The 25,809-nt window shown below is 39.4% G+C and overlaps 1 pseudogene; it reads left to right on the top strand.

Moving 5' to 3' along the window:
• Positions 1–23,132: 23,132 nt before the first annotated feature.
• On the top strand, positions 23,133–23,690 carry LOC110192362 (receptor expression-enhancing protein 6 pseudogene; annotated as a pseudogene).
• Positions 23,691–25,809: the final 2,119 nt, after the last annotated feature.

The raw sequence follows: 25,809 nt of genomic DNA, 5'->3' as shown, positions 1-25,809 counted from the left end.
CTTCGATTTTAATACAATTTCATGTGTAGACACAGTGGAAACATAACATAAAATAGGGAAAGAATGAGTAAATTGTAATAATAACTTATGTGTCACTCACACCTTACAGCGGACAATGTACTTTCTCTATATTATCTCACAACAGCCCTGTAAAGTAGACACTAGAGGAATTATCCCCATTCTACAGATGAGGCAGGGAAACAGACATAAGAACATATGAAATATTTCACAGAATATTAAATGCCAGTTTTTCATAACGCTGTACCAAAATGCACAGAAGAATCTGTGCTGTTGAAAAGTCTAGAAAAATATTGCCTACTCTCTGAATTTCAAAACAACCTATTATGTGCCCAGCTAATTCATCAAATCTAAATCTTGATAAAGATGGCTTCAGTTTTGTTTTATTGAGGGCTATAATAAGGTTCTTTTGGATGGACAAAATAAATCTAGGCCTCCAGACAACATAGTGAAAATGTATCCTCTGTTCTAATGAACAGATGTATAAAACTGGATGGTGGTTGAATTGGACACAATTTCAAATGCTTATGACTTTCTCTTACATGGGATCTGGGCTGAGATCCTAATTATGGCATTAGAGAAGGCCAGCTGGAGCAGTAGATGATTTGAAATATTGGCTATACATATTTGTATGCCTGGACATCAGCTTGGTGTGATTTTTTTCTAATTATTAATAAGCAACAGTGCTCCTTTCCTTTTCGACCCTCTTTCTTCTCCCTTCCTGCTTCTCCCTTCACTGGAGCAAGATAAAAAAAAAAACACAACAAAAAACAAAAACCCACAGGCCTTGGCCTAGTCTTACCTGAGGATTGCCAGGCACTGGAGGGACAGAGCTGGAGGTAAAAGTCTGCCCCACTGCAAAAGGCTGAACCCCAGAGGGTAAAGAGCCTAGTGATGATTTGAACTGAAAAGAGGCATAATACAAGTCACCTACACCTAAAGATTTTCTGGATTCTATGGGATTGGAGCTCAGACTCTCCTAAATTGGGTGCTGCAGAGACAAGTTCTAAAAGAACTCACAAGATTATGCCAAATTTCCAGTCTGATCAGGTTGCTACAATACTAGTTTTTCTTTTTTTTCCTATTTAGTTTCCAGAGCAGAGGTTAGCAACTGTTACTAGCTAAGTAGTGTGGTTATTTTTACGTTTTGCCAAAAACAATTTTAAACGATGAAATTGAATCCCCAGTGGATAGACTACAAAACTCTTAAGTAAATATTCCTTTTTAACGGCTAAGCTCACATGACCACAGAGTTCTCGTGCTGTTAATAAAAGGAATGAAATTTAAGGCCTTATCATCAACAAATATCAGAACCAAACAGATCGCTGCTTCTGATCAAACCAGTCAAGGTAAGCCAAAATTGTGCTTTATTTCTTAATCAGAACACGGTCAGACTTATTCCTGGTACAGAAATTTACTTCAATTAGCCATTTTTAAAGCAATGTATCATGTGACCTCATTCAAAATGCCTAACGGCCCCAGTGAGGCAACAACCTGATACAGTGGAAAGAATAGGGGCTTGGACCTATGATTTCACTTGGAGAACTCCTAGGGGAGGGAAATCCCTTTACCAATACAGGCCAGCACCTTCTTAGCAAATTAGTCTGATTTTTTTTTATTAAATCCTTTTTATTATTTTATAAACAATTTTTTTAACATGTGTTTTTAAAACTTTGGGTTCCAAATTATCTCCCTTTCTCCCTCCCCACCCACCCTCATTGAAAAGGCAAGCAACTCGATACAGGTTATAGACGTGTAGTCATCAGCAAATTAGTCTTAAAAGAGTTCCTTAAAGCATTGAGAAGCTAAGTGATTCGCCCATAGTCAAACACCCATTATGTGTCAGAGGGGGGACTTGAACGCAAGTCTTCCTGACTTCCAGGACAGCTCTCTATTCACTCTACCACACTGCTCGTAATGGAGACAACTCCTCTCAAAACACATCAGGCAAACAACTCCCTTCACATGTGACTGTGGTCATGCTTTTCTTTATTCTTTCTCTCTTTTTCTCCAATACGGCATAATATATAAGCTGATCATATAGTGAGAATAAGGGATAACAGATGACCACAACAATGTGCTGGTAAATGTTTAACAACCAGCTCCCCAGGGAGAACAAAAGGAAGCATGATGCACTTTTTATGTTTAATCTGCATCATTAACACCTTCTTCATCACTTTCTTAAATCTGGACAATCAATAAAACAATAAATAAAGCTCTATTTTGGAGAATTTGCTTATTTCCAAGGCATAAATGTTTACACTAAAATTTAACAATCAACTCGAGGGAGCTGGTTCAAATTGGCTCCAGCACACCCCTGGATGAAGGGGGCTTATGTTCCACTGATATCCTTACAATGTCTTGAGAAGATAAGGAAGGCCCCCAGAATGTTGGGTGGGTCTCTCGTGTCAAATTTATGGGAAGACATGGGTGAGAATCACATAGGGTAGATAGGCAAAGGTAGAGCTTATATTCTATTAGTATAAATAAAATGTATTTTCATCATAGCCGGGTTTGAATTGCATGAGAACAAAGGTTTCTGGGTTCACTCAAGCCTCTACATTAGCTTGGCTACAGTATAGAGTAAATAGATTATGGATTCCCTTTACTTATGTCCACCCATATGGACTTAATACAAACCTAGGCTTGTTTCATAGAACAATGAATATCGATAAGGGCATCAATTACAACATTGCCATCAGAATCAAGGGCCATCCTATGGCTTAAAGCAAAAGAGAAGAGTGAGACAAAGGGCTCTTTTAAAAACAGCTATCATATTTTTTGTATTTTATGTTTTATGGATGCTCTTGTTTTTACATCCCAGTTACTTTCCCATTTACTACCCTGACCCTCACCATGACCCAGACAGCCGCCTTTGGAAGAAATAAAAACAGTTCCTCAAAGCCAACCCACACAGCGACCATGGCTGACAGCATAGACCACATTTTTGCTCTTCCTCTCCAAGGAAAGGTGGGAGGCACAGGAAATGCTAAATTCAAAGAGTTAATATTCACATTGTCAGAGTAGATGGCAGTCAAACAAAAATACATTTTAAATAAATTATGTTTTGATTCAATTTACATACTAAGATAGCCTGGTTCATCTTCCTTCTTTGAAAGGGAATATTGGATTTTTACCATTCCAAAGCATAGTCATACAAAGGCTTTGTAATGTAATGTATCAGTGGGAGGTATAACTCAGCCTTTGTCAGGGGTGTACTACTGCATGATTCATTAGGGTTTCTAAATGCTACCACAGAGGGGCCTTCATGGCTTAGCTCAAGATACAAACTGAATGAAAAACAGGTAAAGGCATAGGGATTGAACCTGTGATTTTCTTAGTATGACACCAATACATTCAAAAAGTTTTAGGTACTTTTCATTGGTTGATTTCAATAAGTCACAGATTCTTGATTTTTTCCATTGGATTCCCACAACGAGACAGGGTATGTAAGTCAAGGATCCATAATTTGATTGGCCATCTATAACTGACAGTCTTAGAGAACTCCCTAACACTTATAGAGCTTATATGACGTTATTATGGCAACAGTTAAAAAATGTCAGGAGTGTGTTTTGAACTCAGATCTTCCTGAACATGTCCAGCATGTTACCTCCAGGCTCAGAAGTGACAAACGTTGGAGGGCTGCCACTTGGAGCCCATAACACTCCTCAGCCCTACCAGAATCAGATTAAAATGTAACTGGGAAATATCTAACAAATGAAATAAATAAAAACCCAACAGAATATGTCATATTGATGTGTAGTCTTCTAAGTACCCAAAGGGTACTGTTAACTGTTTAATGACCCCCTCTTTCTATTTGAGTCTGAGGAGCCCTACTGCTCCACACTGCTGTGGGATACTTTCTCTTGAACCTTTAGAAAATAATCTGACCTCAATCCATGGACTCGCTCCTCTTTCCTTCAGTGAGCCTCTCCTTGCACAATAAATGCTTGTCCCCTTCCTTCTCACAGAAGGATAACAGAGCAAAAAGAAGTTGACACTAAAAGAGAGTTTATATACCTTTGAATTTAAATAGCAAAGGATAAAAGCATATATATAATATATATATACTTGTACTATTGTTTCTTCTCCAAAGTAAGAATATGTTTTTATAAAAAAAAATCTCATTCTTTATTATTGGTAGTTCTTTCTAGTTTAAATCATTCTTTCATTTAAAATGCATTTGACATACACATGAAAAATCAATTACCAAGGTTGAATGGTTAAAATTTTTTTTTAAAGTTGAATACAGAGGGGACAAACAACATCTGGGTGAAAGGTCATACTTCCTAATAAGTAAGTACAATAAGTAATAACACTATACTATGTGACCTGAACCCAAAGTACTGCCCCTACCAAGCAGCCAGAGCCCCTGCCTGAGATCCCCAGCTCCAGAGATCTTGGAATCAGGGCATCACAGACTTCAGAGTTGGAAGAGCCTCAGGGACCAACTGATATAACCCAGAGCAGAAAAAGAATCCCACCCCCCTCCCCATTATCCCCAAGACAGCATATCTCGTACATAATGGTCCTGCAGCCTCTGTTTACAAAGCTCTGAGGATGGAAAACCTCCCATTGCCTGGTCTCCCACCAGGCCATTCCCACCGACCTTTAGGATAGCTCAAGAAGCATCTTGGCAGCCTCCACCCATGTTTTTGCTCCTGCATTTGACTCCTGGGGACAAACAAAACAAGCTTAATACCTCTTACATATTCATTCCTTTGGGCTAATAATAAGAACTCATATATTTTTCTCTAAGATTTAAAAAGTGCACTCCCTGCGAGGTATACATCGCAAATATCATTATTCTCATCTTGATTATAAGGAACAGAGACTCAGAGAGATTAAATAACTTATCCAAGGTCATGCATTCTTCTCATATCTGAAAGAAGTCCCTCAGTCACCCCTCCCATGGTAAATGATGGGAACCAGAGGGGGAAGTAACTACTCCATCTTAGGATTTGTGATAGAAAGGGAGTATTTAGAAGAAGTTCAAACTCTTATGCAATTTTGTGGTTTTACCTCCTACCTAACAAATTGGCAAACATAACAAAAGATGGAAATGGTCAGTGCCGGATAGACTGCAAAAATACAGGTACTTTAACAGACTGTTGGTGGATTGTGAATTAGTGAACAGTTCTGGAAAGTGATTCACAATTATGCTAGGAAAATGACTAAAATGTCTGTTTCTCTTGACCCAGATATTCCACTGTTTGACATCTACCCCCGTAGGAGACCAAAGAGAGTCCAAAATACACCAAAATATTCATAGCAGCACTCTGTGGTAGCAAAGAACTGAAAACAAGGTAGATGCTCATTGACCAGGGAATGGCTAAACAAATGGTCGTACACGAATGTAATGAAATCTTACTCTGCTAGAAGAAACAACAAGAATTCAAAAGAATGGGAAGAGTAATCTGAACTGAAGAGTGAAGCATGCAGAACCAGCAAAACAATATACACAATGACTACAACAATGAAAGTAGAAAGAACAAAAAACTAAAACTGAATTCACCAGGCTTAGCTCTGGGGAAGAGATGAGAAAAAGCAACCCTCTCCCTTCTTTGCAAAGATAGGGGACTATAGATAGGGAATATTGCATATACTGTCCAACTCAGGTAATATGTTGGTTAACTTTACTGTACTTATTTTTCTCTCTTTCCTTTTTTTTTCTATAAGAAAAAAGAAAACAGGATGCAGCTAGATAGCACAGTGGATAGAGCACTGACCCTGGAGTCAGGAAGTTTAAATCCAGCCTCAGACACTTGACACTTAGTAGCTGTGTGACCCTGGACAAGTCACTTAACCCCATTGCCTTGCCAAAAAAAGAAAGAAAGAAAGAAAGAAAGAAAGAAAGAAGAAAGAAAGAGAGAAAGAAAGAGAGAAAGAGAGAAAGAAAGAGAGAAAGAAAGAGAGAAAGAAAGAGAGAAAGAAAGAGAGAAAGAAAGAGAGAAAGAAAGAGAGAAAGAAAGAAAGAAAGAAAGAAAGAAAGAAAGAAAGAAAGAAAGAAAGAAAGAAAGAAAGAAAGAAAAAAGAAAATGGGGTTGGGAAATGTATTTGAAAATGAAGGTGATAGAAAAAATAAGATATAATTATTTTTTTTAAGAAAAGGAGAAGAAAGCCAGACATAGTCCAACATGCACCCTAGATTTGAGAACAGATTTCAAAGGATTCTGAGGAATAATAGGTAAGATGTCATGAACTAAAAGTCTATAGGAGAAGTGGAAAAGACAGCGATGTGGGCTGGACCCTAGTACAATAATAACCACTAACATTTATATAGTTCTATTTATAGTAGTTTGCAAAATGCTTTACAAATATTATCCTATTTGAGCCTCAAAAAGACCCTGTGAAATAGGGGCTATTATTATGCCCACTTTATAGATGAGGACACTGAAGAGCAGAGAGATTATGTGACTTGCCCAGGGTCACACAGCTAGATAAGTGTCTGAGGGAGGATTGGAACACAGTCTTCCTGACTCCAAGTCCAGTGTTCTTTCCCTTGTATTACAGTGCTGCTGCACAAGAAGATAGGTTCATAATTGGTTAAACGGAGATTCAATTCGATGGATTTTGAACTGGTTGAAAGAATACTCATCAACCCTTCAATGTCAGCTTGGAAGGAGCTCTCCAGTAAAGAGACCTAGGGATCTGTGCTTGACCGGGTTTTTTATCAATGATTTAAATAAATGGATAAATGTCATGCTTTTCAAATGTGATAAGAACTGAAACCTGGGAGGGATAGCTCGCCCACTGGATGAGAGAATCTACATCCAAGAAGATCTTGATCAGCTAAACATTAGCCCATATCTAGTAAGATAGAATTTAACAGGGATAAACTTTAAAATGCAGTTTACTGAGATGTAAGAGGTTGAAACTATTTGCACATACACACACACACAGTCAACACATACATACACACACATCCATACACGTCCACAATAGCTTTCTGTGTTAACATACTCCAATCAGCAAGTGAATTTGTGATCTCATTGAGAAAGATATCCCCTCCAATGGTACAGATCGCAGGATCATTGATTCAGAGGTAGAAGGAACCCTATCAATTTACAGATGAAGAAAATAAGGCCCAGAATGTTTAAGTGATTTAAAGTCACTCAGCTAGTATCAGAGGCAGGATTTGAAATCATGTCTTGATGACCCCAAGTCCAGCACTCCATCAGCATTACTTATTATCTCCATGATGCATTGCAAAACATCCATTGGGTTAATACAGTTACAAAAACAACAGTAACTGATATTTCCACCCCATTTGAAGGCTTGGAAAGCTCTTCACATGCCTTATCACATTAAATCCTCATTAATAAGGCTGGTGCTCTTATTATCCCCACTTTACAGATCTGTGTAGGAAAATTACTTTGGCAGCTATGTGGAGGATGGATTGAAGTGGGGAGAGACTTGAGGCAGGGAGGCCAATTAGGAGGCCACTGCAATGTTTGGGTCTGTGTGAGTAGAGAGGAGAGGACATATTCAAGAGTTGTTGCAGAGGTAGAAACAATCAGATTAGGAAAATTTTCAGATAAATGGAGTGAAAAAAAGTGAGGAGGTGCACTTGACACAGAGATCATAAGAACCTGGGTGACTGAAAGAATAAGGAAGTTTGGAAGAGCAGAGAATTGGGGGGGGGGTGGAGATAATATAATAAGATCTGTGATGTGTTACCACCCATTTATACTTGCTTATCCTATGTGACTCACTCTGCCCCACCCAAAACAAAAAGTGGTTTCATACTCACCAGTCACTACCCTAGAGTACTGAATCATAGAAGGGCACTGGCTGAAGCCATGAAGTGATCCAGGGGTCATGGGTGAGTATGTGGGAATGGGGAAATTTCCCAACGGAGCCTACACAGCTACTGACTGCTCTGGGTGCCAGTTTGGGCTTAGTTTATAACTGCCCTGAGGGGCTACTGCCTAGCTGAAGTTGAGAGCTTGCACAGCAGAGAGAGGGGGAAGAGTAGGATGGTATTAGCCTATAAAGGCAGGTATGATTCTATTAGAAAAAAAAAAGTCTCAAGATTGGCTATTCCTCTTGGGATCATGCCATATCTTCCACTTTGAAAACTACTACTCTAAAACACAGGAAAGCATAGAAATTAGAAAAAGCTCTGCTTAATATGAAATTGGAATGAAAATAGTATACATAAATTACTTGGACCAACATAGGAAACAAATGTGAATGCCTTCTAAGTCAATTATCCTTTAGCAAATTTCATTTATGATAAAAATGCTTTTCATTATTTCATTTTCTAAAACAATTGCTCATAAATAAATACCTGAGAGGAAGTGTGCCATAGTGGATAGGGGCTTTGTCCAGAAGGTCTGGATTCAACTCCTGCCTCTGAAATAGACTAGCTGTGTGATCATGGGCAAGTCACTTAACCTCTAGGTACTCCAGACAACTTTCTTCTACTGGAAGTAACAGACAGACCTGCATCATGGGAAAGAATTTTCACACTAGGACAATCACAGGTCCAGACATAAATAAATAAATGACCAAAACCAGGCCTAATATACAGATTAAAATAGGGCAGTAGGCAGACTGGAAAGAGACCCTGGTGAATGGCTGAGAGAATATTAAAACAGCTGAGTGACCTTGGACAAATCACTTTTCTTCTCTAGATCTCAATTTCCTTATCTATTAAACTAAGGGGTTGAGACAATATCTGTAAGGTCACCTTCTGCTCTAATATTCTTTTTTTTTTTTGTCTGACTCTACAGTTGACCTGGGGGCCCCTGGGGACTCATGGTGTAAAACTCCCTCCACCAAGATTAGCACCTTATTTGTCATTGTTACCTAGGTTTCCAACCAAGCCTGGGTCAGTTTGCAAACAGGAGGCAGAGTAGGATCCAGAGCTCCCTGGGAGATAGACAGACAGGGTGGTTCCAGAGATTCAGAGACCAGAAATATTCCAGGGAGAGAAAGAAAGATAGGGGCAGCCATTGCCTAAGCATTCGCAAAGTCAAGTCTCCTATTGTGGTGGCAGCAACATGTCAAACACGCCAAGCTTGCTTAGGACCTGGGTTACATTCCTGATAGCCTGGGAGAGTGTCACAGGGCACTGAGAGGGGAAGCTACTTGGCCCTGGGCCCACAACTCATTTGTGTCAGTAAAAGGACTTGAACCCAGGCCTTCCTGACTCATTAGCCTGCTCACTGGCCAAAGCAAAGCATTGCTGCTAAGTTTTTTTCTGATATGCGGAAAGTCCTTATTCTCCAATACCTCGTCCATGTAACATCCAAGAAAAGTGCATTAATAGGGTCCCTTCCAGCCCTTAATCCTTGTAGAACACTTTACATACATCAGTTGGAGTCCCACAGCTCTGTGAAGTAGAGATCATGAGTAGCGTATCCTCATGTTACAAATGAAGAAACTGAGGGAAAGTAACTTACCAAAGTAAGTGACAAAAGCATGATCTAAACCTGAGTCTTCTTGACACCACATTTGGTACTCTATCCACTGTCTGGGCCTCAGTTTCCTCCTCTAGAGAATAAAGCAGTTGGCCTAGATGTTCTCTGAGTTTCTTTCCAACTCTGAGTCCGTGATTCATTTTTATCGTAACTAACAGTTTAGACATAACTAATTATTATGCCTTATTCGTATATTAGCTTATTTTTTTTTGCCTGGAAATCATCGTCCGTATAACACCATAGATCCAAATACTGACCTGAAGTTCAAAAATTTGACTGTGTTAAATATATAGGATGCTATTTGGAATATCAGATGATGGCCTTTTTATAACTAGCGATCATGCTTAGTAACACAAAGTAGTTATATTTCTCTGTGGGTATATTGACTCATAGACCATGTCTACATGAGGTAAACAACATGTCTCCAGCTGCTAAGAACCACCGGAGATAATTTGCAGGTCTGCATCCTAATAAGCCAATCATCTCCAACCAACTGAAACAGTCTGTAGGAAGGCATTGTATTTTCTGTTTTCAGTCCTTAAAAAAAAAGTTTAATGGTGATCAGCAAGCCCGGAATGAAGGATGTTTTTTTTTTTTTCCCCTGTGCTATTGATTTGTGTGCACTCACATGGCAATTAGGGCCAAGTCAGGATTGGAAGGTCTTGCTGCATTTCAGATAAATGTTTCCATATGGAAAGGCTATCTCCCATTTCCTCCATTTACCTTTGGCTGTGTTAACATTCAAAATGCTGCACCCTTTCTTGCCATTGTTCCCTTCCATGTAATCATTTGGGGCTATATTCTTCAGAAATGGACATTCATTTGGCCCTTTTCAAAGTTAATCTTAAAATGACACTAAAAATGCCAGCATTTAGATCATAATGTCTAATCTTGGTTCTGGGAACATATGATGAAATATACTTTCCCAATACAGTGATAGAGAGGTAGGGGCTTATGAGGGCCAATGGTGCATATGGTGGCAATCCCAATCACTTTGCCATTCAGTTTAGTTTTGCTTAATTGACTTTGTTATAAATGAGGGTTCTGAAGAAGGAGGATGCTGGATATTAGAGAGTGCTAGTGGTGTCCAAAACAATAGCTACCAATAAAACTTTTTTTTTGATGGGGAAGAAAAAAATGTTATAAAGCCTGTCATTAGAACACAAGTGTTCTCTTAAGCTTTTTCCTTGACTTGGGAGCATTTGTCTTAGAAGTTCTAAGTCAGGCACATGAAATGTACATCTACTCCACAGAAGTCATCATCAGTGCAAATGGTGTAGATGTTCATTCTCTTACTAGCCCAACAGGCCCAGAATCAGGCATTTGGGAAATGTTTTCTCAGTCAGGTTGTATATGAAAGTCATGTGATCACAGAATATCAGAGTTGAAAGGGATCTTAGAAATCATTTAGCCGAACTATACTGGAAAAAGAATCCCTTATAGATCATTCTCAACAAATGGGCATCTACCTTTCAATGGAAGACCTCCAAGGAAAGGGAACCCATTGCTTCCCCAAACAGTTCATTCCACTTTGTCCACAAAATAATAGACTTAACTCACAGGGATGTTCTGAAGATCAAATGAGGGGATGTATGTAAAGCACTTTGAAAACCTTAAAGCATGACAAAAATGCCAGCTGTCATCCTCATTCTCATCACTGTTGTATACCCTGTTCTTCTGGATACTCTCTCCTGTCTAGGTCTTCATGACTCCACTGTGTCCTTGATAACTTCTTGCCTGTGTGAGGACTCCTCAGTTTCCTTTGCTGGATCTTCATCTGTCTCCTACCTGCTAAACCCACTCCAGTCTCCCCAATTCTTAATATTATAGAGGGTACTACTGCAGCCTTAGTCCTCACTCTCTCCAACTCCGCACATCCAATCAACTGCCAAATATTATTGTTCTATGTTCCCAATACATCTCATGAAAAGCAAGTATTCAGAAAAGGATCTGGGAATTTTAGTGGACTTAAAGATCAATATGAGTGAGCAGTGTGATATGGCAGCCAAAAAAAAAAAGTTAATGCTACCTTGGGCTGCAGCAGGAGGAGACATAGCTTCGAGGCATAGGCAGGGCTAGTAACTACATCCTGTGCCCTCGTCAGAGTCCACCTGAAGTACCGTGCAGCGCAGTGTAAGGAGGGCATTAAAAAGATACAGAGTGTCTAGAGGAGGGCAAGTCGGAGAAGGGCTTGTATCCCATGCCATGTAAGAAACAGTTGAAAGAAATGGGGATGTTGAGTTTGGAGAAAAGAAGACTCAGGAAACATAATAGCTGTCTTTATGTATCAGAGGGACTAGTTTGTAGAAGAGGGATTAGGGCCCCAGAGAGTGGAACCAGGAGTACTAGGTAAAAAATTGCTCCCTCCCCCCGCCCAGGCCTCTGGGCTCCTGATGCAGATGCTGTCATTAGCCACTGGCATTCTGGGGCCAGTGGACATGGCTACCAATGCCGATGGGACTTCCAAGTCCTCTGACCTTTTGAAGTTCACAAAGTCATAACATGGTCAATTCCATCTCCTTCAGTTGCCTTTTCTCATAAGACCTGTTTGGGCTTTGCATGTCTCTCTTCATTCCCAGCTGTATTTAGTGTCTCCTACTAGTACAGTATTTCTGGTAACATAGTTACTGGCACTCTCTCCCTCTCCCCAAGAGTGATTCCCTCCCTGGCTTGGATTCCTAAACTCCTGAATTTGGGGTCCTCTCCCGCTCAACTGCTGGTTCTGGACAGTTTGCTATTTTAATATATAGCCCACTGGGACATGATTGAGTCTTCTTCAACCAATCACACGATATTTCCTATGTGACTGTCATCTGCTTTCATTCAATGGTCTAAAGCCCCTATGATCCTTTCAAGTTGATTGAGAACTTCTGCATATCTGGTTTACTTTTGGTGAAGTGGCTCTATTGAGATGTCTTATCCTTCTGTGATTAACTGGGGTGGATATGGACCCCCACCTTTATACCTGTATGTCCCCTCCTTTAGAAATGTAAGCTCCTTGAGGGCATAGCAGATCACCTGGCAAACACTAGGTCCAGAGTAAATGCTTTTGGATTGATTCAAGAATCCTCATCATTACTCCTTCTCCCTGGGCTATGGAGATCTTCACAAATACAACATTTGGGGCGAATATTAAGCTACAGAGCTGCAGACAGAAGATAGCATTCTATCTTTATATCTTTTTGAATAGATTCCATCTGGTCAAAATGACCACCTTAAAAAAAATCACACACCAAACCTCACCCCCATTGATTCTCTTCTTTTTTCCTTCTCTTTTCTTCTTTTCTTCTGAATCCAATGCATGTTCACTAGACAGATACCTTCTAGCACAACTCTCTTGTTTAGACAGTCTACTCAATGGCAAGAAATTGAATGAATCACCTCGGATGTAAAATGAGAGAAACAGCATTTATATTTTTCTCCCTTCCAATTCATCTTGCATCCTCCATATGCATCCGTATGGCAGCTGGCAGCCGCACTAACAGTTGTAAATATTTGTATTCTCAACCTTCTTCCCACAGTTTTTACAACTTTTACAAGCCCCCATATTTGAATATCATGGAGTCCCTCTGAGAATAGCTTCATCTTAAGTCTGCATATATGCAGTTGCAATAATGTGCTATCTACTGAGACCAATATCAGCAGCAGCATTTTCCTATAAACAGTTTTCAATGTTGCTCTGGAAATATATATTATGCGCCATTTTGCCATAAATTTGCTATTACTCACGATGAAATTTCCTAGCATTGCTCCACAACTGTTTAGAAAGTTAAACCCAAGACATTAAGCACTAGTACAGGGTAGCTGATGAAGTTTTTTCCCTATGAAGACGAAATGTTTGAAAGATGACCCATGAACTGAGATTTTAAACATGATTTTCCTGTTACAACTAAATGGACATTTATCAAATGCTTATTAAGATGGCTGGAGAACAAGAAGAAAAATGATGAATCTCTCATGAAGAAGGATTGTGGGGGGTTTTTCTTCTTTTAATGAAGCAATATTTATCATGTTTCTCTTCCTGCACTGAGCCCCTGCTCCTGTTCAATTGATGCCTTTGAAGCTGAATTTTTTTGCTTACTCATCCTATCTATCACAGAAGACGAATGGAATCAATACACCAACAGGGGCAATGAGTTCACTAATATTTACATTTATTTTCTCCTGTTCTTTCTTTTCCTACTACAATCGGTTACCATGCCACATACCTTGCCAATGACAGTACAATGCTCTCTGCTTAACAATGAGCCTACTGGATTTGTCTGCCCTTCTTCCCCATTTGCATCTGAAATCCCCTAATAAAACCAAACTAGCTGGAGAACAAACAGGGAGGGTGGGAAAGGGAAAGAGAGGGCCACTGTTGGTGGCTTACTGAAAACAAACTTGAGTAGACCAGAGTTTTAATAAATGATGGTGCTCCACAAAGCTGTGATTCAAAGGGCACGTCAGAGTTTCCCAAACAGAAATCCTTTTAATAGTCTTAAGTCCAGAAGATCACAAACTATGAGCTAGAAGGGATCCTGAGAGATCATCTAGTCCAGGGGTTCTTTTTTGTGTGTGTCAGGTAACCTTGGCAGTTTGGTGAAACCTATGGACCCCTTGGACAGCTGGATGGCACCACAGTGCACAGAGCACTAGGCCTGGAGGCAGGAAGACTTCTCTTCCTGAGCTCAGCTCTGGCTTTACTAGCTGTGTGGCCTTGGGCAAGTCACCTAACCCTATCGGCCTCCGTTTCCTCATCTGTAAAATAAGCTGGAGAAGGAAATTGCAAACTGCTCTAGTATCTCTGCCAAGAAAACCCCACATGGGCTCACAAAGGGTCGGACACAACTGAAAACAACTGAACAACATGGACCCTACTCAGAATCATGTCTTTTTTTTATTTTTTTAATTTTTTATTTTTAGGCAACTGGGGTTAAGTGACTTGCCCAGGGTCACACAGCTAGTACGTATCAACTGTTTGGTCTGAGGCCGGATTTGAACTCAGCTCCTCCTGACTTCAGGGCCAGCTCTCTATCCACTGCGCTGCCTAGCTGCCCCTAAGAATCACATTTTTAAATGGGTAAAATAAAATGCACCGAATTATGAAGGAAACTCAAGGTTAATGAAATAAGGTATAATTTTTTTTCATATGGAAGTTCAAAGATCCCCTGAAATCTATCCATGGACCCCTTGTGGATCCCACATTAAGAACCCTGGATTTAGTCCAAACTATTCATTTTATAGAAGAGGAAACTGAGGCTTAGAGAAGTGAAGTGGTTTGCCTCTGTATGCTCACCCCAGTAGTTAAATGCTAGAGCTGAGACTCAGCCCAGGTCAAGGGTGGCAAAAGATGTTGTGGCAAAGTGGAACAGACATGGTAGGGCCCCTTGAATAGGAAGAGAGAGAAGCAAAGGAATGTTAGAGAGGTCAGAAGATACAGTAATGCTATTAATTTCTCTGCCATAAAATTAATATACATGCATTAGGTTGTCTCCATTAGCATTTTTCCAAATCAAAATGGACATTTTTTGGCTCACTTTTGAGGTTAGTCTTGTTCTGTTTACATAAAAAGTTGTTTCCCACTTGGGAAGGCTCCTTATGCCCCAAAAACTTCAAAATTACTTCAATACTTAAAGGAAAAATTAGCACATTGGACTCTTTAATTGAATTTAATATCTTGACAATTATAATTGCTGATATTAAAACCTTTTACAGGGAATAAGATAAATATGCATTATTAATTCACATTCAACTAATAAGCCAGAATGAACATAAATAGCAATTTTATATTGCTTCAATAACTTTTTAGGAAATGACTTTTAAAATTCAGAATGATGACATTATTGCATCTTTAAAGTTTTAATCAGTGTCTTTGGTCTCACATCTGCATTATTCAGCATTATCGTGAAAATGACTCTGACCCATCCTTGAAAATGTGCCAGTTCTCTCCAGCAGAGTTTTCTGTAGGGAGAAAAAAGGCCATAAAGAAATGAATGGATACTCATACTGAAGTGAGTGAGTTCTGTTTATTTGTCTTTCTTTAAAGGGAGACCACTGACGGATTATCAAAGAAAATGATTGGTCTCAAAGTCCTTCTTCCTACCTAATTGTTCACAGCATGTACTGGGGCGGGGGGGAGGCAATCTCATTTTCACATTTATATCCTAAGTGAATGATGATTTTTTTTTCCTTTTAGGAATAGTAGATTAAAGAGGAAGCAGTCAGGTGGAGCGGTGGATAGAGCGTCAGGCTTCGAGTCAGGAAGACCTGAGTTCAAATCTGGCCTCAGACACTTCCTAGCTGTGTGATCCTGGGCAAGTCACTTCACCCTGTTTGCCTCAGTTCCTCATTTTCAAAATGAGCTGGAGAAGGAAATGGCAAACCACTGCAGCATCTTTGCCAAGAAAACCCCAAAATGAGGTCGTGAAGAGTCAGACATGATTGAAATGACTGAACAACAAATGTGAAATGAAGTTATCTAGAACAAAATAGTTTGTTTACAATAGAGTAGGAATTTTAGAGGGTCCATATGCTACCTCATCTGATAAGGACAAGTTACTATGCTGCTATAACACCTTCATATTTAACGTTCAGTGGACTGATGTACAGGTCATCCATTTTACCATACCACAAAGTATACATTGAAACTGCTCTGTCCTAAATATCAGTTTCTCTAAATGTATTTAAAGCTTTCAGTCTCTATTCTTCCTTGGCACACACTGAGAATGTTACATTTAAAGAGTCCAAATTGCATTGTGATACCATTGGAGAAAGTTTCAAGGAGATGAAGTAACTGTTTAATGTTCTTTTCAGTAGAGCCATATAACTTGACATGATCTGTTTAGGAACCACTTCCTCTTTGACTTGAAAGCCAAACTCAGTTCTGTTCAGGAGTGAAGATAATGGATTTTTAGCAAGGCAGAATCACAGCAGGCTTAAATTGTTTCCCTAGAAGATGCTACAATGTTCTTTATATTATTATGTTGGTGGTATCTTTGAAATAAAAACAGGTTTTCACATGGACATACAATATTCTAGGGTTATCATTATACTTGTAGTTGTATAATACATTTGCAGTACATAACTAAGCCATGAGTACAGGAGGGAGTCAAAGGCTTTTTGATAATCAATAAAAGTAGTGTTAAATAATTATCAAATTGTTAATGAGTTGCTATGTACATCCTTGCAACTTTCTGGCATGCCTTTTTTGCTTCTCAGACAAAATATTGTTTTTCTGTGAATATTTATAGGGGTTTTTTGAGCATTACAGCTATGAGTACTTTGCATAAAAGCACACAAATATATAATTGGTCTATATTTCTATTCAATAGACTGCAGGGCCTCCTTATTACCTCCAGGATCTAATAGAAACTCCTCTGTTTGACGTTTCAATCTTATCACAACCTGGCCCCTGCCCACCTGTGCAGTCTTCTTCCATCTCTATGTAATTCTCCACGTATTCTGTGATCCATATTGGCCTACTTGCTATTCTTCACACGTGATGCGCTATCTCCTCTCTCCATGCCTTTGTATCACGGATGCTCTATGCCTGGAATTTACTCCCTCCTTACCTCTGCCTCTTGGAATCCTTACTTTCCTTCAAGACTCAGCTTAAGCATCACCTTCTACATGAAGCCTTTCTTGATCTCTTCAGCTGCTAGTGCCTTCCCTCCAAAACTACTTCATACTCCTTTTGTATATATTATATATTCTTATAAACATACATACATACATGTATGCATGTACATATATATATATATATATATATATATAATATACACATACATATATAATGTTTCTATTAAAATGTAAGCTCCCTGAAGGCAGGGACTTTTTCATATTACAGGGACTAGCACAATGCCTAGCACATAGTAGGCATTCAATAAATAACTGTTAATTGATTGACTGATTGAACTTTTAATATACTTCTGTTTCCAGATTCCACACATGTTTCTTTTTCATTGCCTTTACTGAGTGATACTGTGTTCAAATGTTCCACTGTATGTAAAGGCCAGATATTGATATGATCTTCCAGTGTCTTTCCACATGTTTTCAACAGTTTTCTCAAATTTACTGTCCTATCATGGCTCTTGTTGCCTAACCTCAGGAGTATTTCTAGATTCATCCATTATTCTTCCTTTGGTCCTTACCATGGCAACAGCCACAACATGCATTATTGTACGCAAGCCCTGAAATGCCTTTGTTCTCATTGTCAAATATTGTAGAAGAATGTGCTTATTCATGATGACGACAACAGATAGCAACTCTTTTAAATGACTCTTTTTTTGCATGGTTGATCCAGTAGTTGGGTGCTGGGCCATCAAAATCATAGAGGGCTTTTCAAAATTCTAATCTAAATCTGACTATCTCCTTTTCAAAATCCACCAAGACATTAACATTACTTTTGCCACGTATTTCATTGTTAGGTATTACTTCTGAAATTTGAATATAGCAGTCTTTCTGACAAGGCTTGGACTGGCCACCTTGCGAGAGGGCTCAAGGTGCTAAAGACTATAGAAGCTATGTTTCCTCTTGATTCTGGGAGAGAGAAGATTTTATGGGATCAGAACTGGAGAGTAGAGGTTTCTGCTACATTGGCAATTTAAAACATCTCTCTGGAAAAGGGTGCAAAAGAAAAAAGTTGGAGAGAGAAAGAACTGAAATGGAAGAGGTACTAAGAGTAGCAGTATATGAAAGATGCTTATAAGGAGACTGGTTGTAAACTTGGTAATGGTTGGAGCACTTTCCTTTCCCTAGATCATATTTCAGTTTATTAAGACTCCAGTAGGAAGTGAATAAAATATAGCTTCTCAGAGAAATCACTGGAACAGTGGTGACTCTATTCTACTCTCTTTCTCCCAGAGCTCACAACAGGCAACATCTGATTCATTACTAGTCAATAAGCATTTATTAAATGCCTACTCTGTAGGCACCATGCTGAACACTGGGACACAAAAGAAGACAAAAACAGTCCTTATCCTCAAGGAGCTTACAGTCTAACAATGGAAACAATATGCAAACGATTATGTACATACAAGAAATCTACAGAGTAAATTGGAGGCAGTCTGAGAAGGAAGTCACTAGCAGGTGGGAGATCCAGAAAGGCCTCTTTCAGTTTGTAGGATGTGAGCTAAGTCTTAAAGGAAGCTAGAAAATCCAGGAGGCTGAAGAATAGAGGGCACACATTCCAGGCACTGAGGGTAGCTATTGAAAATGGAAAGTCAAGAGATGGAGTAATGTGCGCAAGGAAATGCAAGGAGGCCATTGTCACTGTAACTGAATGTGGAAGGAAGTAAATTGTAAGAAGACTAGAAAGGTAGAAAGGAGAGAGGTTGTAAAAGGCTTTAAAAGCCAAATAAAGGGTTTAGTATTTTCTCTTGGAGGTAACAGGGTGTCATTGGAGTTTATTGAGCTGGGGTTGGGGAGAAAGAGTGACATGGTCAGATCTGCTCTTTAGGAAGACCACTTTAGCTGATGAGAGAATGGACTGAAATGGGTAGAGACATGAGGCAGGGAGAACAACTAGGCAGCTTCTGGTAAGGATAAGAAAGATAAGGACGTGCTTGTAGGAAGCAGGGGATTAGCCAGTAGACAGGGAGATTGGTGAGAGTGTGGAAGCAACAGAGGGGACATTCTGCTAGAGAAGATGGGATGGAATGGAATCAAAGGTGCATGCAGAGCAAGGAAAAGGGCTACCTCTTCAAGAGAGACAGGGATGAAGGAGGAGATAGTGGGGAAAGGCATCTTAGTGATGTTAAATGAAGAGGGGAGATGAAGGAGCTCTTCAGAAATGGCCTCCATTTTTTCAGTGAAATATGAAGCCAGGTTAGCAGCTGAGAAGGTAGGAACAGAGGGTGCCATGGGAAGTCTGATGAGGGATATAAAAATTTGAAATAGCCTCAGTGGTAAGTGTGATGGTGAATCAGTGAAAGACATGTAAAAATATTGCCTTGCTGCAGGGAAGGTCCAGTTGAGACTACCTGACAAAAATTTGTGGTTGACCTAGTCAGCATGGTTTCATTATTTTCTCTAGCTTCATTTAGCAACATTTGACTAGGAACAAAGGCAATAGATGAGAGTAATCTACCTTTTGGGCTTGGCAAGTTTTTCTATTTTAAATTTTGCTTCCTTATTATTTACATTTTAAGCAATGGTTTATTAGATAAATATGAGATAATTGTAATTACATCATGAGGTTTGGGGGTTTTTTTTACCTTTTTTGTTATCAAGAATGTGATATTGGGAAAAGGACCCACATGTACAAAAATATTCATAGCAGCTCTTTTTGTGGTGGCAAAGAATTGGAAATTGAGAGGATGCTCATCAATGGGGGAATGGTTGAGCAAGTTGTGGTATATGAATGTAATGGAATACTATTGTGCTATAAGAAATGATGAGGGGCAGCTAGGTGGCACGGTGGATAGAGTACCAGCCCTGGAGTCAGGAGGACCTGAGTTCAAATTCGGCCTCAAACACATAACACTCACTAGCTGTATGATCGTGGGCAAGTCACTTAACCCCATTGCCTAGCCAAAAAAAAAAAAAAAGGAATGATGAGCAGGCTGACTTCAGAAAAACCTGGAAAGATTTATATGAACTGATGCTGAGTGAAGTGAGCAGAACCAGGAGGACATTGTACATAGTAACAGCCACATTGTGTGATGATTAACTTTGATAAACATGTCTTCTTAGTAGTGCAAGGATCTAAGACAACTCCAAAAGACTCATGATGGAAAATTCTGTCCACATCCAGAAAAAAGAACTACGGAGTCTGAATGCAGATCAAAGCATATTATTTGCTTTCTCTCTCTCTCTTTTTTTTTTGTTTCTTCTTTCTCGTGGTTCCTCCTATTGGTTCTAATTCTTCTTTACAACATGACTAATGTGAAAATAGGTTTAATATGAGTGAACATGTTGAGCCTATACCAGTTTACACTCTGTCTTGGGGTGGGTGGAGGGGAGAGATGGGTAGAAAACTTGGAACTCAAAATCTTGTGGAAGTGATTGTTGAAAACTAAAAATAAGTAAACAAATTTATTCATTAAAAAAAAGAATGTGTTATTGGAAGGGTAAAGAGGACAGGGAAGGGGAGGAAGAGGAAGAGGAAGAGGAAAAAACCTCTGGATATTTGATTATGCCAAAGTCTACAGTCTAGGAAACTACCCTCCTATCTTAGCAATGTTAGCCTGGAGGTCTTAGAACATTTTTCAAATTTTTATTTATAATATGTATTTTTAAGCTTTTTAGCTTTGCAGAAAAATTAAGCCATGTGGAACTAGGATCTTTGCTCTAGATTAAAATCTTCAAGAACTAATCTCATTATCTCCAAGCAGACCACTCACTTTGCATCCAGGGCTTTTGGATTTTTTTTTTCTCTATCCCTCAAAGCAAGAAAGAGGATGGGTTAGTAAGGACCTCAACAGAAGAGCCCTAGGGACCTAAGCAGGGCCCAGAGAGTGGAAACAGATTTTATCAATTCTGTGCATTTCCCCCAAAGCAAGAGGAGTTAAAAGTGCTCAGCAAACTATCTTCCACAGTGCCCACCACTGGGCATCAGACAGAGGGTCAATCCAGATGATTTTTTTTCCTTTTCTCTGCTTTGAGAATTTAAATACAATTCCAGTTTTTCTCTTCTGTTTCTCCTAAGTGGAACTGCCTGTATTATTGCTCAATATGAATGCACACATATTATAATAATCTAAATACTATTTTTGAATCTTATTTGTGAATTTTAATTTTTATATTAAATTATTTTTTATTTTGCATTTTTCTTTTACCCCAATACTGGCTACTTTTAAGGAAAATTAATGGATATTGAATTTCTTTATTTATTTGGATTTTGCTGGATTTTCCCTTTTGTTTTCTTTCAATTTTGACATGTGATTGTATATTCCTTGTTACAATCTATTTTTTTTCTTATTGAAGTTATCATTTGGCATTCCTTTTATTTTGAATGCTATTTTATGTATGTATGCTTTTTTCCTGTGTCTCTTTGTCAATGTCAATTATATCTTCTGGAATTGTATTTTTCAATTTAAAAACAAAATTAAGAATCAGTTTCCCCTGCACTGATCTACCCCCACTCCCATTATTCTAGTTCATGAAAATATTGCTTATTTTTTGGTGATGATTATTAGATGATGCCAAAATAAATACTGCTAAACAACTGCCTGTTTGAAATGTGAGTGGAATGTCATTCTGATTAGAGCATTTTGCCCCTACGTTTGACTTGCTGGTAACTGTTGGCTAACACCTGACATTGGTGCTAATTTGTACTATTGTATTTTAGATGACTTGTTTCGTCAAGTAGTGAATTGTTCTTTGGTTATTGGTAGAATTTTGTTATTATGGATCAGTCTATGCGGCCGATGGCTTTACTTGGCTTGAATGCTATTGTGATGTTTTTGAACTAGAAATTCAGATGGCTTTAAGAAATATAGGAGCATTATAAGGGCACAGAAAGGAAAGGTGAAAGAACTGGGGGATTAGAAATTAATTCAAGATTAGGTCGGGCCATACCACCTAAGCTACAAGCTTAGCCCAGAAGAATGCTAAAGGAAATAACACTATGATGTTCAAATTCACAGTCGAGACCTTGAACAAGATGCAAGAGTTGTGCTGAGAAATGTTGGTGTTCTCAATACATAGTAGTTAGCATATGATCACGGTAATATACTGTTTGATAAACTCATAGACTCCAACTTTTGGACAAGAAGTTACTATTTGAAAAAAAACTCTTGGGAAAACTGGAAAACAGTACAGTAGAAACTAAGTATAGACCAATATCTTATGCCAGATACCAAGATAAGGTCAAAATTGGTACATGATTTAGACATAAAGGGTAATACCATAAGCGAATCAAGAGAGCAAGGAATAGTTTACCTATAAGATCTATAGATAAGGGAAGAATCTATGAGCAAACAAGAGACAGAACATTACTAGATATAAAATGGATTGATTTAATTATATTGAATTTAAAAGATTTTTCACAAACAAAACCAATGCAAGATTGGAAGATTAGAAAGAAAGTGGAAAGCTAGAAAACAATTTTTATAACAAGTATGTCTGTTAAAGGACTCATTTCTCAAATGTATAGAGAACTGAGTTAAATTTATAAGAATATAAGTTGTTCCCCAGTTGATAAATGGTCAAAGGATATGAACAGGCAATTTTCAGGTGAAGAATTAAAGCTATCTATAATCATATAAAAAAATGCTCTAAATCACTATTGCTCAGAGAAATGCAAATTAAAACAACTCTGAGGTACCACCTCAAACCTATAAGAGTGGTTAATATGACAGAAAAGGAAAATCATAAATGTTGGAGGGGATGTGGGAAAATTGGGACACTAATGCATCACTGGTGGAGTTGTGAATTGATCCAACCATTCTGGAGAACAATTTGCAACTACGCTCAAAGGACTATAAAACTCTGCATAGCCTTTGATCCAGCAATACCACTACCAGGTCTGTATCCCAAAGACATATTTTAAAAAAGGAGAAAAAGAAGCAGTTGCAGGACCATGAAGTAGGAGGGAGGGAAGGGAAGGGACTGAGGCACTGGAGGAGTGGAAGTCCTGGGAGCCTGAAGAGGGAGATGCCACCAGCACCAGTGCAGAGCAGTGGGGGAGCCCTGGAGATTGCCCCTTGGTCCCAGGTCCAGTCATCCTCCATCCCCTCTCCACCCTCCTTGGTCCTGGGGGCCATGGGTAGCTTGAAGCAGCATTTCCAGAGGTTCCTGGAGCAGAAAAACATTATCACCGATGTCCTGGGGAAGCTGGAGGAGGTCTCCAGTATCAAAAAAAGTACTACCTGGCTACAGGTTCCATTGCCTTCCTGGCCCTCTATCTCATATTTGGCTATGACGCCTCCCTGCTCTGCAATCTCGGATTCGTCTACCCAGCATATGCCTCCATCAAGGCCATTGAAAGCCTCAAACAAAGTAGATGATACCATCTGGCTAACCCACTGGGTGGTATATACCATTTTCGGCCTGGCTGAGTTTTTCTCTAACATCTTCCTTTTCTGGTTCCCCTTCTATTATGCAGGGAAGTGTGCTTTCTTGCTATGGTGCATGCTTCCAGTGGCCTGTAATGGCTCCCAGATCCTGGATCATCGCCTGATCCACTCCATCTTCCTGAGGCACCAGGCTTCCATGGACAACCTAGTGGCTGATATGAATGGATGAGCCCTAGACACAGCAGCCAATTTGACCTGGGAAGCAACCAACGCAGGCATGATTCACCTCCAGAAAAATAAGTGAAGAAATCACTCTTGAGCCAAAGGCTTCAAATGACTGGACACCCTCCTTCCAGCCCCCTCAGCATCAAGGGATCCTGGCCCATGTCTAAGCAGCTGACCCTCCCTAGGTGTGTGTCTCCAAGCAACTCTACCTCCTTGGGCTTAGGGCATTAGAGAAGTCTCCTCAGGCTGAGAGGGGGATGAGGTCACTCCCATGCCCATTTAGGTTCCACCAGCACTTGCTAAGGGCCCTGCTGGCACTCAGACTGTTTGAAGTATACCATTAACCATCTGCCTCTGACCCCGTCCACCACTGCTGGCCTCATACAGGACTCTCTATGTGTCCTGGCTATTCCAGCTGCCCATGCATTTTTTTAAAAGTCTATACAGGCCAAAAAAAGGAGAGAGGGCCTACTTGTGCAAAAATACGTATAGCAGCTCTCTTTGTGGTGGCAAAGAATTGGAAATTGAGGGGATGCCCAACTACTGGGGAATGGCTGAACAAGTTGTGGTATATGAATGTAATGGAATACTACTGTGCTATAAGAAATGATGAGCAGGCGGACTTCAGAAAAACCTGGAAAGACTTGTATGGACTGATGCAGAGTGAAGTGAGCAGAACCAGGAGAACGTCGTACACAGTAACAGTCACGTTGTGCGATGACTAATATTGATAGACTTGGCCCTTCTCAGCAATGCAAAGATCTAAGACATCTCCAAAGACCTCATGATGAAACATGCTATCCACCTCCAGAGAAAGAACTGATGGAGCCTGAATTCAAAATGAAGCATGCTATTTTTCTTGGTTTTTTTCCTTTGTGTCTGTGTCTTCTTTCACAATATGACTAATATGGAAACGTGTTTTGCATGACTGCACATGTATAACCTATATCAAATCACTTACTATCTCAAGGAGAAGGGGAGTAAGGGAGGGAGGGACAAAATTTTTAAAAAATGAATGTTAAAAATTGTCTTTCCATGTAATTGGGAAAAAATAAAATATTATTTAAAAAAAAAAACATTGGTGCTCATGGCACATCCAAGTTAGCAGACTTGTGGAAAAATGCTCCATCCCTCTGTGTGGAGAGACTGGGCAACTTGACTTTTTTACAACACTGCCCTGAGACTGGCACACTTCCCCCAAATGGGGGGCGGCTGAAAACTGTTCCTCACCCAAATTGCCCTTCACAGTGACCCCTACTGGGCGACTCATAGATTTCCCAAGCCTTTATGTTCAGTAGCTTTTCCCACTTCAACAGTTTCTGCTCTTATTTCATCTAACCTATGTTTAGGAATGAAGCTATTTCTTACATTTGCCCCATGCTGACCTGCAATATGTTGTTGTGTAACTTAGGGCAAAAAATAAAAATGACAAAAACAGTAATCTAAAGTCTTCGCCTATAACTGGCAAGATCTGTTTCCAAAGTCATTATGACATAGTATTGACATATAATAAAAAAAAAATCACTTCTCTAGTCCATAGCATGTGCAAGTGAGATTTGCCCACTCTAATGGTCAGTGCCATCTGCACCGAAGTATTTCCAGCAGATAGGATAATGGTATTTCTGATTTATTTTGATGTGTCTTGCCTTCCTATGGTACAAAGGAGTGTCTCTTGCCTCAATGCCCTCTAGGTCAAGCTAATCATCATGATGGTTCTAAACAGCATCAGTTTGCAACTCTGTGCCACTCCCTCTGTTTCTTAGATTTATAAAAGCAGTTATATCATACTGGTTAGGGTACTAACCCAATCAGTGGTAGGTACTGACAAAGCCCAGTTAATTAACTGAGGTTTCAGGGCTCTTTCCAGGGCTTCACAGGTATGACAGTAGTCTCACATGGAATCTTCAACATACATCACCTTGCAGAGTATTAGATTATTTTATTCTTTCCCCTCCTTGCCATGACATGGATGATGGTTTGGGCTTTGAGGGGATTATTTTTATCTCATTGGTCTCATCTGTTTGAATGAGGTTCAGATAAAAATGATCCTGGGACAAGTTGTTATTATTTATTATCACCAGCACCACCATCATCATCATTACCCTATCTTCCATTTAACTGAACAATTAGAGTGCATCACAGTTCCTCCACGACGTGCATATCCATATATGAAATTTAATTTGGGAGAAGAAAGAATC

This window comes from Phascolarctos cinereus, unplaced genomic scaffold, assembly GCF_003287225.1.
Source record: "Phascolarctos cinereus isolate Bilbo 61053 unplaced genomic scaffold, phaCin_HiC Scaffold_8;HRSCAF=390, whole genome shotgun sequence".
NCBI lineage: Eukaryota > Metazoa > Chordata > Mammalia > Diprotodontia > Phascolarctidae > Phascolarctos > Phascolarctos cinereus.
Note: the sequence above shows the minus strand (reverse complement) of the source record. Positions and strands in the feature narration are given on the sequence as shown.